The sequence below is a fragment of the Poromitra crassiceps genome, assembly GCF_964638095.1.
Source record: "Poromitra crassiceps genome assembly, chromosome: 7".
NCBI classification, from domain to species: Eukaryota; Metazoa; Chordata; class Actinopteri; order Beryciformes; family Melamphaidae; genus Poromitra; species Poromitra crassiceps.
This window is the reverse complement of record NC_139628.1, coordinates 40,481,779-40,500,413: the sequence shown is the minus strand read 5'-3', so window position 1 is coordinate 40,500,413 and position 18,635 is coordinate 40,481,779. Positions and strand designations below refer to the sequence as shown.

Below are 18,635 nucleotides of genomic sequence, written 5' to 3'. Positions count from 1 at the left end.
ATATTCAGTGTGTTGTGTGAATAATCTTTACAAATATAGACGGTTTTAACTTAACAAAAACATTCTAGATTGAACCCCAGCTCACTTCCTGTTGCAGTGTTTGCTATGGACAGAAAAGAAAAGAAAAACATTAAGGTGGAGGAGTGACCATTCTGTGAAAACCGTCTATATTTCAATCAGGACACAACTATTTAGTTAATGATTTACTAACATGAGCAATGATTTTTTTTTACATATTAACAATGACTATGAATAACAATGATTATGAAATGTTCAATAATAGTGAAATGTTCAAAGGCACCCGACCAAGCCGGAGGTAACACTGGGGTTCGAACCGGTGACCCTCGTGTTGGTAGAGAGAGAGAGTTGTGTGGTATTGTAATGGCAAATGTAATCTTTTCTACATTTTATACTTACTTTATACATTGTACTTATCTTAACTTTTAATAAATTTATACTTTTCGTTATATTCAGTGTGTTGTGTGCATAATCTTTCACAAATATATTTCAATCAGGAGACACAACTATTTAGTTAACAATGATTTATTAACATGAGCAATGATTTATTTACATGTGAACAATGATTATGAATAACAATCATTATGAAATGTTCCATAATTATGAAATGTTCAAAGTGTTTGGCGATTAGACGTCATCATGATTATGAAGGGGGTAGTTAGGCCGTGAGTAGAATAGGATATCCTCCCCGTGGAGTCTAGACCTGGTGGTGGTGATGAACTCTTAGAACTAGAAGGGCTTCTGGAGGAGAATGGGGTGGAGGAGGGTTGCAGCAACCAATCACACTGAAATGACAGCAGAGTATGAGAAGAGAACAGCTCTTAAAGGTTGCTGCTAAGGCTGAGATTGGCTGAATTGGAACATGAGGCCAACTGTGATTGGTTTAGCAAAAGCGCTAACACACCCCTAATCAGCTAAATGCAGGGCACCTGAAGGAGAGAGGGGAAAGAGTGAGCTTGAAACAATTAAAGGTGTCTCTGTCTGAACTTTCGCTATTTTCGACGTATATCAGCTTCGTGACCCTCTGACCGGGTATGCTCTTATGAAAATCATGCACCGAGCTAGCCCCATAAGTGACCCTACTACTGTACTTCATACCAGGCATGTCCAAAGTTCGGCCCTGGGGCCAATTGCGGCCCGCGGACAGATTTTAAGTGGCCCTCGGCTTCTCTCTCAAAATATACTCTACACCTCCACACAGTATATGGTTAAGCAAGTTCAATTTGCATTTTTTTCCCCTTCACCTAACGATGACAGCATTATCATACAGTTTGTACAAGCACCAAGTAGGAACAGCACAGGCAGAACTAATGTTTTCAGATGGTAAACAAAATACTTATTGTATGTGATTTTTTTTTTATAACCCATATGATGCGAGAAGCACCTGGCACCCCGGCATTTTCACATGATCTAATCTGGCCCCCATTCAAAAAAGTTTCGACACCCCTGCTATATACTATACACTTGTGCAGTATTAGGGTCACACTCGACTTTATAGGGGGGAACGGCTGTTCAAAACGCTCTCCTACCCATCTCTGACATCCGATTGCAGATCCGAAGATATCTTACGGAATCTAGTAATTTAGCCGGGGCGGTTAAAATGATACTGCTGCATGAAACAACCGTTTAAAAGCAGTCTTTCCACAGGCTGTGCTGAATTTACAGCAGGGTGTGTTTGATCTCACTATCATGGTGCACCGCTTGCACGCCGCGAGCAAACAATGCAGTCACACAGAGACAGCGGCTTAGTTAGTGATCAAATAATCAAATCCAGCGCACCTGGGAAGCAAAACATGTCATGAAATACTCAAACTCCCAAGGTTCCTGTCGGCACTAGGAAGCTTCTCCTCTCCTAAATACGGCAAAGCACAGGCTGTGGAAAGACTGCTTTTAAACGGTTGTTTCACGCAGCAGTATCATTTTAACCGCCCCTAAACTCCCGAAAAAGTGGCATATCCCTTTAAATACAATTGTGGCCCATCTACACCAAAATCACTTCCAGGGGAGAACTCGAGTACAAAGTAACATTTTGCTTTGTAGGCATAAACAAAAGTAAAATAACAAAAGGGGAATTTCCTAACTTTGATTGGAATGATGTTCAGGCAAGACAATACCTAAGCCCTAAAGTAGGAGTTTGCAGTCAACTATTGGAAATTAATATGTGGCAATGAAAATCTATTTCTGGTGGTCAAAATCTATTTGAGGTGTACTGCCATAGTGTGAGGATTTGTTCCAATGCTTCAATTCACTTTCCATAAATGTTCTGTATATACCATAAACCACAATTCAGAATAAGAAACACTGTGACTAAGTGCGTTAGTTGAAATCTCCCCAAAACACCACCTGAAGACCTCATGACCTTGAGAGAAAAAAATGTGATGCTGTGTATCAATAACTTTTGAGAATTGGAGATTTGTGCAATTTTGACAATGTTGACGATTATGACCCTGCTGCCCTCAGGGAGAAGATACAGCATCCCGAAAGCACGCACAAGCCGCATGCGGGACAGTTTCTTTCCGCAGGCCACGAGACTCCTCAATAAATAAACCCTCAATAACCCAGATTATTGACATTTGCACACCTCCCTGGACAAATGGACACTTTTTTTAAATATACATTCCATCTCATTCTATTTAATATTTAATTCCCTTACTACATATTTATTACCCTTCATATTTTAGTGTTGCCACAGCTGCTTTACTAGTTAGCTATATTGCCCTATTGTTGCTGCTGTGATTGTGTTTGCTGTGATTTTGCACCTATTTAAAATTGCATCTTGTCTGTAACGGAGCCTACAGCATAATAATTTCACACGTGCGTACTTGTACTACAGAGTGACAATAAAAATCTTGAATCTTGAATCAAAAACGTTGCCGACTTTGGAGCTATGTTACACCCACTTCCCAGCGAGCTAGCATAGCATGGCTGGTACCTACGGATTCGTCTGGATGGGGCTCAAGCCCCCCTAAAAAGGGTCTAAAACCGCCTACTGTATGCTTAGGCCTATAAACCATTCACTGAGCGCCCCTTTCAGGTCAACCAGCTGGTCAACCAACCCAGGCTAGGGCCAGGGTAGGCCTGGCAGGCCTAAACCCAACCCCAAACCCTTAGTCATCACCCCAGCCTGTACCACGAATGAATGGAGATAAACAGATCCAGGATCTGTCCCCTTGATCTGGTTTGACTTAACCAGACAATCACAATCGAGCAAAATGATACCAGGAAGGAGGTTATCATCTGGGTCTGTCAATTTAGGATTCCCCTATCCAGCTCTGAGCTCGTGCACATGAAAATGCTCATGCACAGGAGCTTGTGCCACAATGCCACAATGCCACAATGCGATATGGACAGCTCCAGCTTTTATAGCGCCAGACACACCTATTTCCTCATTCATTCAAAGTGCACATCAAAGCATATTAATTATAGCGGAGCTTTACTCTATGTCAGAATCAGAATCCGTGTTGGATATGAGTCTGTTACTGAAGGACTGTCTAACATTACCGTTTTTATTCAGTCATTTGATTTCTTCTTTGATCTATGATGTCCCACCGATCAGTGATGATATCATCAGTGAGTGTTGTCATCATTGATGAAAGTGACCAGGCCGCCAATGATGTGACGACATCACCGATAACATCACAAGGTCACCGATGATGTCACACCAATGACCTCTGATGACATCACATTTGCTCGAGTGACATCACTGATGACATCATCACCGATGAGACAATTGCTTGAGTGACACTGTCTATCCCCAGACATACATCAATGCCCATGACAGTTTCAGATCTGCACATGGGCATTGATGATGTCAATACAGAAGGCCTTATAATTGTTCAGATGTACAAAGAGAAGACATTTTAGGCAGGCTTGAACTCTGGCTCTACAGATCAAGCCACAAGTCAAACACCTGGGTGTCATCCTGGGCTCTGAATTGAATGTTAAAACCCATGTCACCAATGTTACCAAGATAGCTTTTTATCATTTAAGAAACATTGCAAGAGTCAGACCCTACCTTTCCTTGGAAGATGCTAGGAAATTGACATGCCTTTGTATTTCCAGGTAGACTACTGCAATGCTCTTTATACTGGCCTACCAAAAACAACAACAAAAACAACAACAAAACACATTTGGCTGCAACTTGCCCAAAACTCGGCAGCAAGAATTTTAACCGAAACCAGGAAAAGTGAACTATGATCACAGAATGCTGGCCTGCTAAATGTGGCAAAAACAAAGCGCAGGAAGCATGGTGATGCAGCTTGCACCAAGGATTTTAAACATGCTCCGCCTCCTCCCCACCACTATCAGACAAGCAACCTCTGTTGACAGCTCATTCATGTATTTTTATGGCCTTGCTTTTAATTAATTTACCGGCATGCACGGACATGGAGACTTCTCATTCTGATTCAGAATTCAATAATGTCTTTTTTTCATTTTTTCTTCTTATCACTCTTACAAAATTATTATCCCAGTTGTTTCATTGCAGTATTTTCCCCTTTTATCGGCCCCTATGATTTCTTTTAATTATTTTTCTATCACCTTACTATTGCACTTTGTTATGACAGGTGCTATATTTTATTTATTATAGACATTGTGACATCAGTTCAGGTCAGTTACATTTATAGCCTCTTATCACACAAGGCAAGCATGTCTGGAAGCATCATCACAGTATAACTATATCATATCATCATTGGTGGTTCAATCCCTGCCTCCTCCAGTTTGCATGTCGAAGTGTCCTGACAAGATACTGACCCCCAAATTGCTCCCGATGGCTGTGGCAGCAATGTCACTGTTTAGCCACTGTAGTCGCAATCAGTGTAGGAAATTATAGAAATGTTTTAGGGGCAACTTTTGCCCCCACTGTCTAAAACAGCGCTGTTTGTTTGTTTGTGTGTGTGTGTGTGTGTGTGTGTGTGTGTGTGTGTGTGTGTGTGTTCTTCATCGTCATTTTCTGGCAACCAGCTTCCAGGTGCTGTGTTAGAGATGGAAATTAAATGAATTGAATGAAAATAAAATGATCAAAATATTGGGGCAATTTTTGCCCCTGGACAATGGTTTTTAGGGGCATTCCGAGATTTCTTGGGGGGATTTTTGCCCTTGCCCCTGGCTAAATTCCTACACTGGTCACACTCTTTTTGCATACGTGCCATCAGTCGCTCAGCCTTGACCTTGTAGCGGAGGACGAGTAAGGTTCCCAGTCGAAAGATGAGGAAGAAAATTCCCAGGACAATGAAATCCATGTAGAGCTTGGCATCTTCCATACTGAAATGCTGGAGAACCTCCTTAGGGTCTTGGAACGTACACTTGGGATCCGGACACTCCAGCTCTGAACGGTTCATCCCATAGGTGGACAGGACCACCCCTTCAAAGCCGTACCTGATATAAGACACATAAGAGCACCACTTAAGGTAGGTGGGGATGGTGTCAAAGGTGACAAAGAATCCAGAGAAGAGGAGCACTGGGACAGCTGTGATAGGTCCAACAAATGTAGCAACCTGTAGCGAGGTGGCAGCAGCCCCAACTAGTAGGCCTAGGGACTGGGCTACCAGGGCAGTACAGATGGACAGGGTTAGGAAGAGCAGGTAGCGACTGGTCTCAGCAGGCTGCCCTGTCATGAAGTACACTATGGTGCAGTACAAGGTGGGGCAAATCACCTGGAATGGAATATCGGCCATGGTCTTGGCCAGGTAGTAGGCCTTCAGGCTGTACCAGTAGTTCAGATGTTCCCTCAGGAACACAGATATTTCCAGAGGAAAGGTTAAGACGGTAGGCATGAGCGCTCCAAACATGAGGAAGAGCATGGTGAAGAAGAGGAATCCTGTGTTGTTGAAGACATTGCTTGCATCATTGCCAATGCCCAGGTACAGGAAGCCTATTAACACGCCTATGGAGATGTGGGACATCAGTCTCAGGTGGGTCAACACATGGTCTCGACATATAGTTATGAATGTTCTCTTGAAGAGGATGCAGAATTGGGTCAGTGTGCTTGTGGCAAAAGTATGTCTTTCTATGTGTCCGGAGTCCTGAGGGCGCTTTGTTGCACAGACAGATTGGCCTTTCTCATCACACTTCTTCTTCTCTACATCACACAGTCCACGTTGCACTGCATCGAACAACACAGGGTTCAAGTCTCCATACTCTCCCGATGCCACCTCAATGACGAAGTCTGCAGGGTTGTGGTAGGTAGGACACGACAGGCCCAGAGTTTTCAAGTAGGGGATGAGGTAAGGGACTGTGCCTTTGTAGATACACTTTCCCTGACTCAGAATGTAGAGCTGGTCAAACATCTCAAAGAGCTTGGCACTGGGTTGGTGGATGGTGCAGATGATGGTCCGTCCCCCCAGTGCCAGAGAACGCATCACGGAGACGACCTGGTAGGACGACGCACTGTCCAAACCACTGGTGGGCTCATCAAAGAACATGATTGGAGGGTTGTTGACCAGTTCGAGGGCGATGGCCAGACGTTTACACTGACCACCTGACAGATAGCTGGTACGAGTGTGAGCGCTTTCATGGAGCCCTAGGGCAGTCAGGATATCTTTCACCAGTTCTTTCTTCACGTCCATCTTTTCATTCATCTTCAAGTTGGCAGAAACCATCATGGCCTCCTGCACGCTGAGGTGTGGCAGCAACATGTCATCCTGCATTATGTAGCAGGACATCTTCCTGAAGGACCTCAGCTCCCTGGGCTTCCCATTCACCAGGATCTGACCCTTTATCCCTGTTTCCCTGTAGCCAGCCAGAATGTTCATTAGGCTGGACTTCCCAGACCCTGAGGGCCCCATGATTCCTATCAGGTCGCCGCTGGAGAACCTCCCAGACAGGCACTTGACTAAGTCTTTGTAACTTCTGTCCCTCCAGCAGGGCCCTTCCTGAATGGTGTAGGAGAGGTTGGTAAACTCCAGGTCCACGGCAGAGCGTTTGGGCAGGTGGGAAAATCGATGTGCTCCAGTGCTCTGGTTCGCCACCTTCTTCAGGCGGGTCAGCATGAACGCCTCCTGCGGCTGAGGTGGTGCGTGAGACTGGCGACCGCCATTACACATTATGGCCTCCTCCATGGGGACACTCACAGTCTCTGGCTTCACCGTCTTATCTGTCATAGCAAAACTCTTGATTCACAGCTCTGTCGGGTCAGAAGTTCCTTCTCCTCTGAGGTGTAATGGCAACAGAACAGTCTGAAAAGATTGCTGATATATATCTTGGACTTATGACATCACTTATGACATCTTGATGACCTCACAGTTGCAGCGACATCATCGATGACCTCACAGCTAAGTGACATCACCGATGACATCAGCTCCAAATTTTTTTTCTTTTAAAATAATAACAATAATCAATAAGAATTCCACATGATCGATTCCATTCCTTAACGATCAATTATCGATTTTCGATAACTGATGAACATCCCTACAACACACACTAACCTACCTACCAATAAACTGGTAAAAGGAAGTTCTCTGCGTTTGACCAACACACCTGCCTGTCACACCTGAACCACTTAGTCTCACCTACAATACCCACTTCTAAATCCCCTATAACTATAGAGCAAGGAGTGAAGGAATATGTAGCTATTTATTGTTGTTTGATTAACTGTAATTAAATATTAGCTATAGCTAAATAATTTGCAGTGGTGCAGCCTATCATATCTTTGTATTAACACATTCACTGCCAACAACGTATGAACACGTTTTCAGAATCCAGCTGTTCCCTGCCAACAACGTGTTTACACGTTTTTGGCATCGATTTTTTTTTTTTGACGGTGGGTTGTGCATCTAAGCCTTTTACATCTCTTATATAATTATTGGAGCCACCGAACGTTTACAACCCATTCCACCGACCCACTAAGTGGCAACAGTGCTCTCCTGGCTAGAGAAAGGAAAGCATTTTTTTAACTTGTCAAGCCATTCTCAGCCCAGCCATTCTCCTTTTCGCGCTGATTGCTGGCGATGCGGGATTGCAAATTTACATAATAGATTCAGCCGATCTACTATGATCGGGTGATAGATTACAGGTGGAGGAACACACTTTGAAACACGCAGCATAAATATGACCAGAATCGCAAAAGCTTCTCTCAACCAAAACTCCAAACGAGGGAGTCCATCCCGACTTCCTCAAACAGCGGCCCAGACATGCAGGCACAGGAGAGCAGCAAAGCACTGACTGGTGACAAGCTTGTCCGCCCACGGAGGGCGGAGTTGAAGCAACTCGAGAGGGAGGGAGAGAGAGAGAGAGAGAGAGAGAGAGAGAGAGAGGGAGGGAGAGCGAGAGGGAGGGAGAGAGAGAGAGAGAGCGAGAGGGGGAGGGAGAGAGAGAGAGAGAGAGCCAAAAATGAATGGTTAAAGTGACCGTTCCATCCAATTTCACAAAAAGCCGTTTATCTCTGAATATTCTTTTTCACGCTAAAACCATGCTGTATTCAACTGCTAATGCTTACATAACTACTAACTCTACAAACTAACTCTTTTAGACAGAGAAAGTACACATTCTATTAGTACTTTTGAGATATTGTATGTTCACAAACTCCAAGCTGAAACGAATCCTCGGCTCTTATAAAATGAGCCATAATCCTCAAAAAACGGCTTGGCAGAAGCTACCTACAGCAAAAAAAAACGTCTGGCAGTCAATGTGTTAAATTGAATATAGCCATTAAAAAGTATCTTACACCCTATTTACGTCTGGTTTTTAAATGTGACCTGTATCCAGATAAGTTATCTGGATGTTATCTGGAAATCAGGAAAAATGCATGCTAATGCTGCAAGGTGTGTAAATGCATCGTGATCAGGATGTGATCAGATCTTCCTGACCACATCTGGATGTATTCTGGCTCACATTGTGTACACCTGGTTTTTATATGCAACCATTATCCAGATAACTTATCCGGATACAGGTCACAGTTAAAAACCAGGTGTAAATGGGGTGCTATAGAAGCCATCAGTCCTGTGACTTCTGAATACATGCACTGGTCTGTTTAACAAAGCCATTGGAGGAAGGAGTCACAGATTAGAGGAGACAAACCAGCAGAGTGCAGGTGACATGTGTACAACATTTTGCTCAAATATGTTGTTGATCGTGCCATAAAGTGATGCCCATCTCCTGGCATTCGTGTGATATGGAGCTATGTCAAGGGAAGGCTATGTGGTTATCTGAAATGACCAACACCCCTCCAGGTTAGGTAGTGAGCCTTACTCCCTGAAGTCCAGCAGTAGACATTAAGTGACAATGTGTTAACACTGCTGATCCATTTTTTGGTAGACTATATGCAAGTGTAGCCTGTAGCCTGCAGTGGCAGATTCAGGCTGTTGGAAGGGCAGGGGCAAAATATAATAACAATAATAATAATAATAATAGCTTGGATTTATATAGCGCCTTTCAAGGAACCCAAGGCCGCTTTACAAAAGTACAAAAAGATGATGGACACACATAGAAGATAACAAAGAACAACAAAGAACAGAAGAGACAAGTTGCCGAAGGCTGTGTTGAACAGGTGAGTTTTGAGTAGAGTTTTGAAAGTAGCCAATGATGGGGCGTTGCGGATTTTGGCTGGGAGAGAGTTCCAAAGGGTGGGGGCCGCCACGCTGAAGGCTCTGGCCCCAAAGGTCCGCAGGCGGGAGTGGGGGATGGAGAGGAGACCCGAGTTGGAGGACCTCAGGTTCCAGGACGGGGTGTAGGGTTGCAGGAGGTCAGACAGGTACTGTGGGGCGAGGGCGTGTAGGGATTTGAAGGTGAGGAGTAGAATTTTGTACAAGATACGGGACTTGACCGGGAGCCAGTGGAGGTGGATGAGGGTGGGAGTAATGTGCTGCCAGGGTTTGGTGCGGGTCAGAACCCTAGCAGCTGAGTTTTGTACATATTGGAGCCTGTCCAGGGTTTAAAATATAAATAAAAAGGGCACCTACTGCACAACATGGGGCCCTGTCAGCATGGGAAAAGCTATGATGCATCATGTATGATGCACAGCTTTCCACAAGGATATGGCGTAGCCAGCCAGTGGGAAAAAATAGCCAGCTAGGGGGGTCCGGGGGCATGCCCCCCTGGAGAAAAGTGTCAGCCATAAAAGCCCAAATGTGGTGTCCTCTGACACATTTTAACACCACAATTTCATCATATGCACTGATCTTAATCATTGCATATTTTAATGACTTTGCCTCCCTGATTGTAAACATTGTCTTGATTCTCTGCCAATTGTTCTCAATCCAGTGAAGACCGATCACTAATTGGTTTACAGCTCTCCGTTATAAGGGTTAGAAAGTGCAGCTCAGTTGTATATAACCCCAACTAGCTTCTGCTCTTTGATTAAGCTGTAAGGTGGGAACAATTCGCCTAGTTCTAACTGCCGGATGGTGTTCCAGACTTCTCACCCCGCTACCACCAGCTTTAGCGGCCTTGTCCGACCAGCCAGGAGACAGGCGCTTAAACTGGTCAAGTCCGTTATTATGGCAGCTTGTTCCTCTGAATCATTGCACTTGTTACCGACTAGGTAATATTTAACGACTAGATAAAGTCGTAGGGGCGCTGCTATTTTAACCAGCAACCATTAGTGTGTCACACGCACCTTTTAACCATATGATTACCATCAAGGGAAATAACACCATTCAATGTCCACTCCTATACTTTAAATCCAATTGATTTGTTTTATTTATAGAGTTAGCAAGGTGCAGCATTAGCATTGATTAATAATACAATTTCATGATAATACAATTACATATTATGGTTGCTAATGAGCTTCTCCACTAATTGGGTGTACTTATCCAATTTGCTATGGTGGGGATAGACTGAAGTTGTTTCTTCGTCAAGAAACTTCCTCTTCACCGTCAACGTTGAGCGGTATGGCTGAGCACGGAGGTGCCGCGTCCTTTTGGAGTGGGGATGGATAAAGAAGATTGATTGATGAGGCCTACTGCGTTTCAGCAGGCCCCGTGGGCCCTTTCTCCTCCTGTGCAGCAAGAGCTCTCCGAAAGGCCTCCAGCCTGTGACTCACTGAACATTGTCCAGTGTCAAATGGGGAAGTGCCTCTGTGCCGCTGTGGTCCTTTCTCAGGGCCGCCGAGTTCTGCAGTTTCCACCTCCCAAGCAACTATTATTCCACAAACATCACTCTAAATCCATCCTGTGCGATCCACAAACATCCCTTTAAATCCATCCTGTGCGTCCTCTCGATATAAGGCTCAGTCTCCTCTTCTCGCTGTGGTGGTGAGCCTAGAAGGTGCAGGCAAAGTCCAATACACTACCTCAGTGTGAGGAAGTGTCCAGTCTCTTGTTAGCTCTGCCCGTGAGTTACTGAGGCAGATCCTCGCGCACCTCCCGATGTGCGGCTCACAAGTCTAGCCCTTAGTTGGGTCCAGAGTAAGATCCTCTTCTGTGTGGGAATCCTCTTCGTGCAGACTGGCCCCGATATATTTGAGCCAATTACTTTTATAATGTTTGTGTGACCCCTGTACAAAGAGGCCTGTTCAAATGCTGGCCATTCACCATCGCTCAACCTCGCTTCTGTCCATATATGGTTATCGCTCTGTCTTGATTTCGCAATTGATGGAAATTCCCGTATTCGGTTGACACGAATTCCCGTATTCGCTCAGAAGTCACATGACTGGTGTCTCTTGTGTAATAGTCATCACAAGATCACAAGACTAAATGATTTCTATTCACTCTGATTAATGAACATTTCACATAGCACTAACATCTTTAACCTTTTAATACCTTGGTTTCAATACTCATGTCAATCACACCTAGTCAATTCATCTCTCGATAATTGACAATTAATACTGGCTCAATCATCAACAACAGCTTATCATTAATAATAATCATTATCACCACTAATTGTAATAATGGCTCAGTGATTGTAACATGTACTGATCGACTGTCGTCACAATCAATCAATACATCTCTCAATCATTTAATCCCTCGTGACCTATATTCCATTACTAGGTAACACGGCTTGACCTTTAACCCAATACTTCAGAATACTTTGCCTTAATCATCCACTCTTCATTGAATCACTTGTAATACATATTCCATCAACACATTTCTTGATTACCCTGATACATTTCATTCTCAAAGATTAAACGTATGATTTAGATGATACATGATATGATATGATTTATGACAGATAGAGATTATTATTCATGTCAATTATAAATCCTTATGCATTGCTTAGTTTGTTAATTATAACCAATCATTTCACATGGCTAAGACCTTATATTTGTGAGTTCCATACTTCTGCTTTTTGGCTGCAATGTCCATTCTGCTGAATGCCTATGGCGCAACGGACAGATTGGCTCCGCTCAGTGGATGACTCATGAGCTGAGGCCGTAACACAAATAGGCTGATGTTGCCTCATCTGGGGCCTATTCTTGACAACATATAGTGAATTATCGTGAAGGAGGTCAATTCAAAATTGTATTAAATTAGTTGGTGGCACCCCTAGACTGTCATCACGGCACCCACTTTGGGAAAGCCTGCCCTGTAGCCTGTAGGGGAGACTAGTGTAGGGCACTGCTTCTCATTTTCTTCACTGAGACTTTTTTCTTCACCATTGCAAGGGCACTTCATCATCTCTTCTCACTTGGAAGGGCATCTGAGAGGACGGTTCATGAGGTTTTCATCACAAAGGCACCTGTAGGGAACCTCAAGTTTATCCCATTGTATGGGCACCTACCTATATGGCACCACATCACATTTTCTCCACTGGAGGGACATCCATTGCACTTTGAAAACATGGGGTCTAGCAGATTCATGAGACCTGAGAGCTGTGTATTCATCACTCTTTACTATTACTGTCATACAGATGCAGGCTGGTGACAATACACCATCATCTACCCGCTCGTAGCATCTTCACTGAAAAACACACAACGCAGAGTGAACCCCGCTACACCCGCACAGCGTGCAGTGAAGCCCGAGGAGGAACGTAAGTGAACTTGACTTAGGGGAGACCAGGTATAGTTGTAACATTTTTTACATTTCAGTCTGTCTTGGAGCTCAATGCATTCAAAATGTGATACAAACTAGTTACATGTATCTGCTATTAAATGGTGTAGCTGCTGTCTCTGTAATACAAACAGAAAATGCATGGTTTCGACTCAAACACAAGGAGTGAAATTTTACAACTCACCCCATAGTCTGGGTTAGTTGTAACATAGGCTACCCTATGTGGGTGAAATAAAACATTATGGAATAAGGATGAAGACAAAAGCTTAAGATACAGTGACACTGACAGACATGTGGCACTCCTGGAGTGCAGGCCTCATAGGACCACACAGTAGCCTATCAGTCCCTCCAGGATTTCGCAGAGTTTTTTTGTGATTATTGCGATCATAAATGCTTGATTTTCCGGCGGCTTTTCTCAAAATTTGTGATGCAATTTGCAACATTTTATGTGATTTTTTGCGGTAAAATTGTGGGAACTGGCAAAAATTGCGGAGTTGTGGAAAAAATTGCAATTTTATTTGTATGCCTCCGCCGGCGATAGCCAGGCCGGAGGCATTATGGATCCGGGTTGTCCGTCCGTACGTCCATACGTCCGTACGTCCGTACGTCCGTACGAGGTTCGTTAACGCGATATCTGAGGAACGCCTTGACGGAATTCATCAAAGTTGCCTTAAACATCCACTTAGACTCAAGGATGATCTGATTAGATTTTGGTGGTCAAAGGTCAAAGGTCAAGGTCACTGTGACCTCTCGAACACCATTTTCAAGCTTGTTAACCCGATATCTCAGGAATGCTTTGACGGAATTTCATCAAATTTACCTCAAACATCGACTTGGACTCAAGGATGAACTGATTAGATGTTGGTGGTCAAAGGTCAAGGTCACTGTGACCTCTTGAAGTTATAGTTATAGTTATAGTTATCCTTTATTTATCCCCATGGGGAAATTCATCCTCTGCATTTGACCCATCCTCTACTAGGAACCTTCCTAGAACTAGGAGCAGTGGGCAGCCACTGTGCAGCGCCCGGGGACCAACTCCAGTTCTTTTTGCCAGTACCTTGGCCAGGGGCACTGACAGGAGTATTAACCCTAACATACATGTCTTTCTTGATGGTGGGAGGAAACCGGAGCACCCGGAGAAAACCCACACGGACACGGGGAGAACATGCAAACTCCACACAGAAAGGACCTGGGACGGACCGGGGTTCGACCCCGGGACCTTCTTGCTGTGAGGCAACAGTGTTAACCACTGAGCCACCGTGCCGTCCACAGATCGATCGGCTCGCAATCTGTATCGGCCGATTTTGACCTCAAATATGCGATCTGCTGATTGCAGATATTACTTTATTGTCGCCGATTGCATAGACACATGCTGCATGTGAGAAACTTGAGGCAGCCCATTTTCATGTCTTCAATGTCTATCGTTTAACTTTCATATTGTGCTCTATAAATCGATAAAATTGTTTCCTTGGGTCGAAGTTATTTTTCTTGTGTAACAGGGAAATCCCGGAATGGAGTATTTTTGTTGAGTTATCTGAACTGCATTGAACTGGTAACATGGAAATCCCGAAGTGGAATATTTTTGTTCCTTTATAGGGAGCTATAGCTACACTGTTGCGGTTAACATGTTGGACTCCCAAGCCGAGGGTCGGCAGTTCGAATCCACCCCTGGACAAGCCCTTAACATGGGTTGCTGCAAGTACCACCTACACAACGCCGTTACACGAGACTATTATATTATGTAACAGACTAAAATTATGTTGTGTGTGTGTGTGCATATAGTCTGTAGGCTGTACGCTTCAGACTCAGAGGTTAACTTCATTTAACACACAGAGCCGCGTATACAGTCTGTTAACATAGTGTGCCCAGAGCACCTCGTTCCGCACTTGGTGCAGACTTGCTTTGGTCTAGTCAGTCACAGCTAGTACCTAGCGACTAAGTACTTGCGCATGCGCGTTGCTGCAGGAACTCAATTCATTATTTTATAGTAGGCTATTGCGCTAAACTATTAACCATAGTTGTGTCCTGGAAGCTTTTTGCTGGCACCACATAGCCTATATAGTCCCATATTTATGATATTTCATGTGACATAAAATGCGTTGAAATGTAGTTTTCGTGTAGACCAGATTTCAACTCTCAGTTACACAATAAAATGGACAAATGCCAATTCACACACTATCAATATTGTCTCTATTCCAAGCTACAACAAATGTTTTAACAATATGATTAACCAAATTGTGTTTTTTTACACGTTGACATTGTAACCGCATTTTAGCCGGTTGAAAAGAGGGTGAAATTAGGTCTTAGACGTTCAAACCCAATATCACCCAGATTTAAACTAAAAATCAACGTTGAGAAAACGTTTTGTGCTCGCTGGGCTTTATTAAAAAAAGAAATAAATGACTAACTTAACTTTACCACTATTCCTTCAGATGTTGTAGTTGTCATAGACTGTGTTGCATAGTTGATTGCTCTATTGCTGACAAGAATGTGTTATTGTAAGTCGCTTTGGATAAAAGCGTCTGCCAAATGACGTAATGTAATGAAATGTAATGTAATGTAATGAAATCCGGAGTGTGTGAGCCGTAGAAGAGTTATAGGCCTACCAGACATCTTTTCTGGTGAGTGCATTTTACTGTTCGTCTTTTTGGGTGAATTCGTTGAATCCGACCCATGTAAACTTAAAAGCAATCTGACATGGACACTTCTCATTCTGATTCGGAATTCAATGTCTTTTTTTCCTTTTTTCTTATCACTCTTACAAAATTATTATCCCAGTTGTTTCATTGCAGTATTTTCCCCTTTTATCGGCCCCTATGATTTTTTTTATTATTATTTTTCTATCACCTTACTATTGCACTTTGTTATGACAGGTGCTATATTTTATTTATTATAGACATTCAGACATCAGTTCAGGTCAGTTACATTTATAGCCTCTTATCACACAAGGCAAGCATGTCTTGAAGATAGCATCATCACAGTATAACTACATCATATCATATCATCATTGGTGGTTCAATCCCTACCTCCTCCAGTCTGCATGTCGAAGTGTCCTGACAAGATACTGACCCCCAAATTGCTCCCGATGGCTGTGGCAGCAATGTCACTGTTTAGCCACTGTAGTCGCAATCAGTGTAGGAAATTATAGAAATGTTCTAGGGGCAACCTTTGCCCCCACTGTCTAAAAACTGGGGGCATTTACAAAATTTTGGGGGCACTTTAAAAAATAGTAATTAGTGCATAAAGTTGAACAACAGCGCTGTTTGTGTTTGTGTGTGTGTGTGTGTGTGTGTGTGTGTGTGTGTGTTCTTCATCGTCATTTTCTGGCAACCAGCTTGCAGGTGCTGTGTTAGAGATGGAAATTAAATGAATTGAATGAAAATAAAATAATCAAAATATTGGGGCAATTTCTGCCCCTGGACAATGGTTTTTAGGGGCATTCAGAGATTTCTTGGGGGCATTTTTGCCCTTTCCCCTTCCTAAACTCCTACACTGGTCACACTCTTTTTGCATAAGTGCCATCAGTCGCTCAGCCTTGACCTTGTAGCGGAGGACGAGTAAGGTTCCCAGTCGAAAGATGAGGAAGAAAATTCCCAGGAAAATGAAATCGATGTAGAGCTTGGCATCTTCCATACTGAAACGCTGGAGAACCTCCTTAGGTTGTTGGAACATACACTTGGAATCCGGACACTCCAGCTCTGAACGGTTCATCCCATAGGTGGACAGGACCACCCCTTCAAAGCCGTACCTGATATAAGACACATAAGAGCACCACTTAAGGTACTTGGGGATGGTGTCAAAGGTGACAAAGAATCCAGAGAAGAGGAGCACTGGGACAGATGTGATAGGTCCAAGAAATGTAGCAACCTGTAGCGAGGCGGCAGCAGCTCCAATTAGTAGGCCTAGGGACTGGGCTACCAGGGCAGTAGAGATGGACAGGGTTAGGAAGAGCAGGTAGCGACTGGTCTCAGCAGGCTGCCCTGTCATGAAGTACACTATGGTGCAGTACAAGCTGGGGCAAATCACCTGGAATGGAATATCGGCCATGGTCTTGGCCAGGTAGTAGGCCTTCAGGCTGTACCAGTAGTTCAGATGTTCCCTCAGGAACACAGATATTTCCAGAGGAAAGGTTAAGACGGTAGGCATGAGCGCTCCAAACATGAGGAAGACCATGGTGAAGAAGAGGAATCCTGTGTTGTTCAAGACATTGCTTGCATCATTGCCAATTCCCAGGTACAGGAAGCCTATTAACACGCCTATGGAGATGTGGGACATCAGTCTGAGGTGGGTCAACAAACGGTCTCGACATATAGTTATGAATGTTCTCTTGAAGAGGATGCAGAATTGTGTCAGTGTGCTTGTGGCAAAAGTATGTCTCTCTATGTGTCTGGAGTCCTGAGGGCGCTTTGTTGCACAGACAGATTGGCCTTTCTCATCACACTTCTTCTTCTTCTCCTCTACATCACACAGTCCACGTTGCACTGCATCGAACAACACAGGGTTCAAGTCTCCATACTCTCCCGATGCCACCTCAATGATGAAGTCTGCAGGGTTGTGGTAGGTAGGACAGGACAGGCCCAGAGTTTTCAAGTAGGGGATGAGGTAAGGGACTGTGCCTTTGTAGATACACTGACCCTGGCTCAGAATGTAGAGCTGGTCAAACATCTCAAAGAGCTTGGCACTGGGTTGGTGGATGGTGCAGATGATGGTCCGTCCCCCCAGTGCCAGAGAACGCATCATGGAGACGACCTGGTAGGACGACGCACTGTCCAAACCACTGGTGGGCTCGTCAAAGAACATGACTGGAGGATTGTTGACCAGTTCGAGGGCGATGGCCAGACGTTTACACTGACCACCTGACAGATAGCTGGTACGAGTGTGAGCGCTTTCATGGAGCCCTAGGGCAGTCAGGATCTCATTCACCAGTTCTTTCTTCATGTCCATCTTTTCATTCATCTTCAAGTTGGCAGAAACCATCATGGCCTCCTGCACGCTGAGGTGTGGCAGCAACATGTCATCCTGCATTATGTAGCAGGACATCTTCCTGAAGGACCTCAGCTCCCTGGGCTTCCCATTCACCAGGATCTGACCCTTTATCCCTGTTTCCCTGTAGCCAGCCATAATGTTCATTAGGCTGGACTTCCCAGACCCTGAGGGCCCCATGATTCCTATCAGGTCACCGCTGGAGAACCTCCCAGACAGGCACTTGAGTAAGTCTTTGTAACTTCTGTCCCTCCAGCAGGGCCCTTCCTGGATGGTGTAGGAGAGGTCGGTAAACTCCAGGTCCACGGCAGAGCGTTTGGGCAGGTGGGAAAATCGATGTGCTCCAGTGCTCTGGTTCGCCACCTTCTTCAGGCGGGTCAGCATGGACGCCTCCTGCGGCTGAGGTGGTGCGTGAGGCTGGCGACCGCCATTACACATTATGGCCTCCTCCATGGGGACACTCACAGTCTCTGGCTTCACCGTCTTATCTGTCATAGCAAAACTCTTGATTCACAGCTCTGTCGGGTCAGAAGTTCCTTCTCCTCTGAGGTGTAATGGCAACAGAACAGTCTGAAAAGATTGCTGATATATCTTGGACTTATGACATCACTTATGACATCATTGATGACCTCACAGTTGCAGCGACATCATCGATGACCTCACAGCTAAGTGACATCACCGATGACATCAGCTCCTTAGGTCGCCGGCCCG

At 44.4% G+C, this 18,635-nt stretch overlaps 2 pseudogenes across 2 annotated transcripts; both read right to left on the bottom strand.

Moving 5' to 3' along the window:
- Positions 1–3,125: 3,125 nt before the first annotated feature.
- On the bottom strand, positions 3,126–7,118 carry LOC310779600 (ATP-binding cassette subfamily G member 4 pseudogene; annotated as a pseudogene). Its single transcript has 2 exons — positions 5,162–7,118; positions 3,126–3,142 (listed from the first exon to the last, which is right to left on the bottom strand). The product of its transcript is annotated as an ATP-binding cassette subfamily G member 4 pseudogene (transcript).
- A 5,707-nt stretch (positions 7,119–12,825) lies between these two features.
- On the bottom strand, positions 12,826–18,419 carry LOC310779599 (ATP-binding cassette sub-family G member 4 pseudogene; annotated as a pseudogene). Its single transcript has 2 exons — positions 16,433–18,419; positions 12,826–12,851 (listed from the first exon to the last, which is right to left on the bottom strand). The product of its transcript is annotated as an ATP-binding cassette sub-family G member 4 pseudogene (transcript).
- Positions 18,420–18,635: the final 216 nt, after the last annotated feature.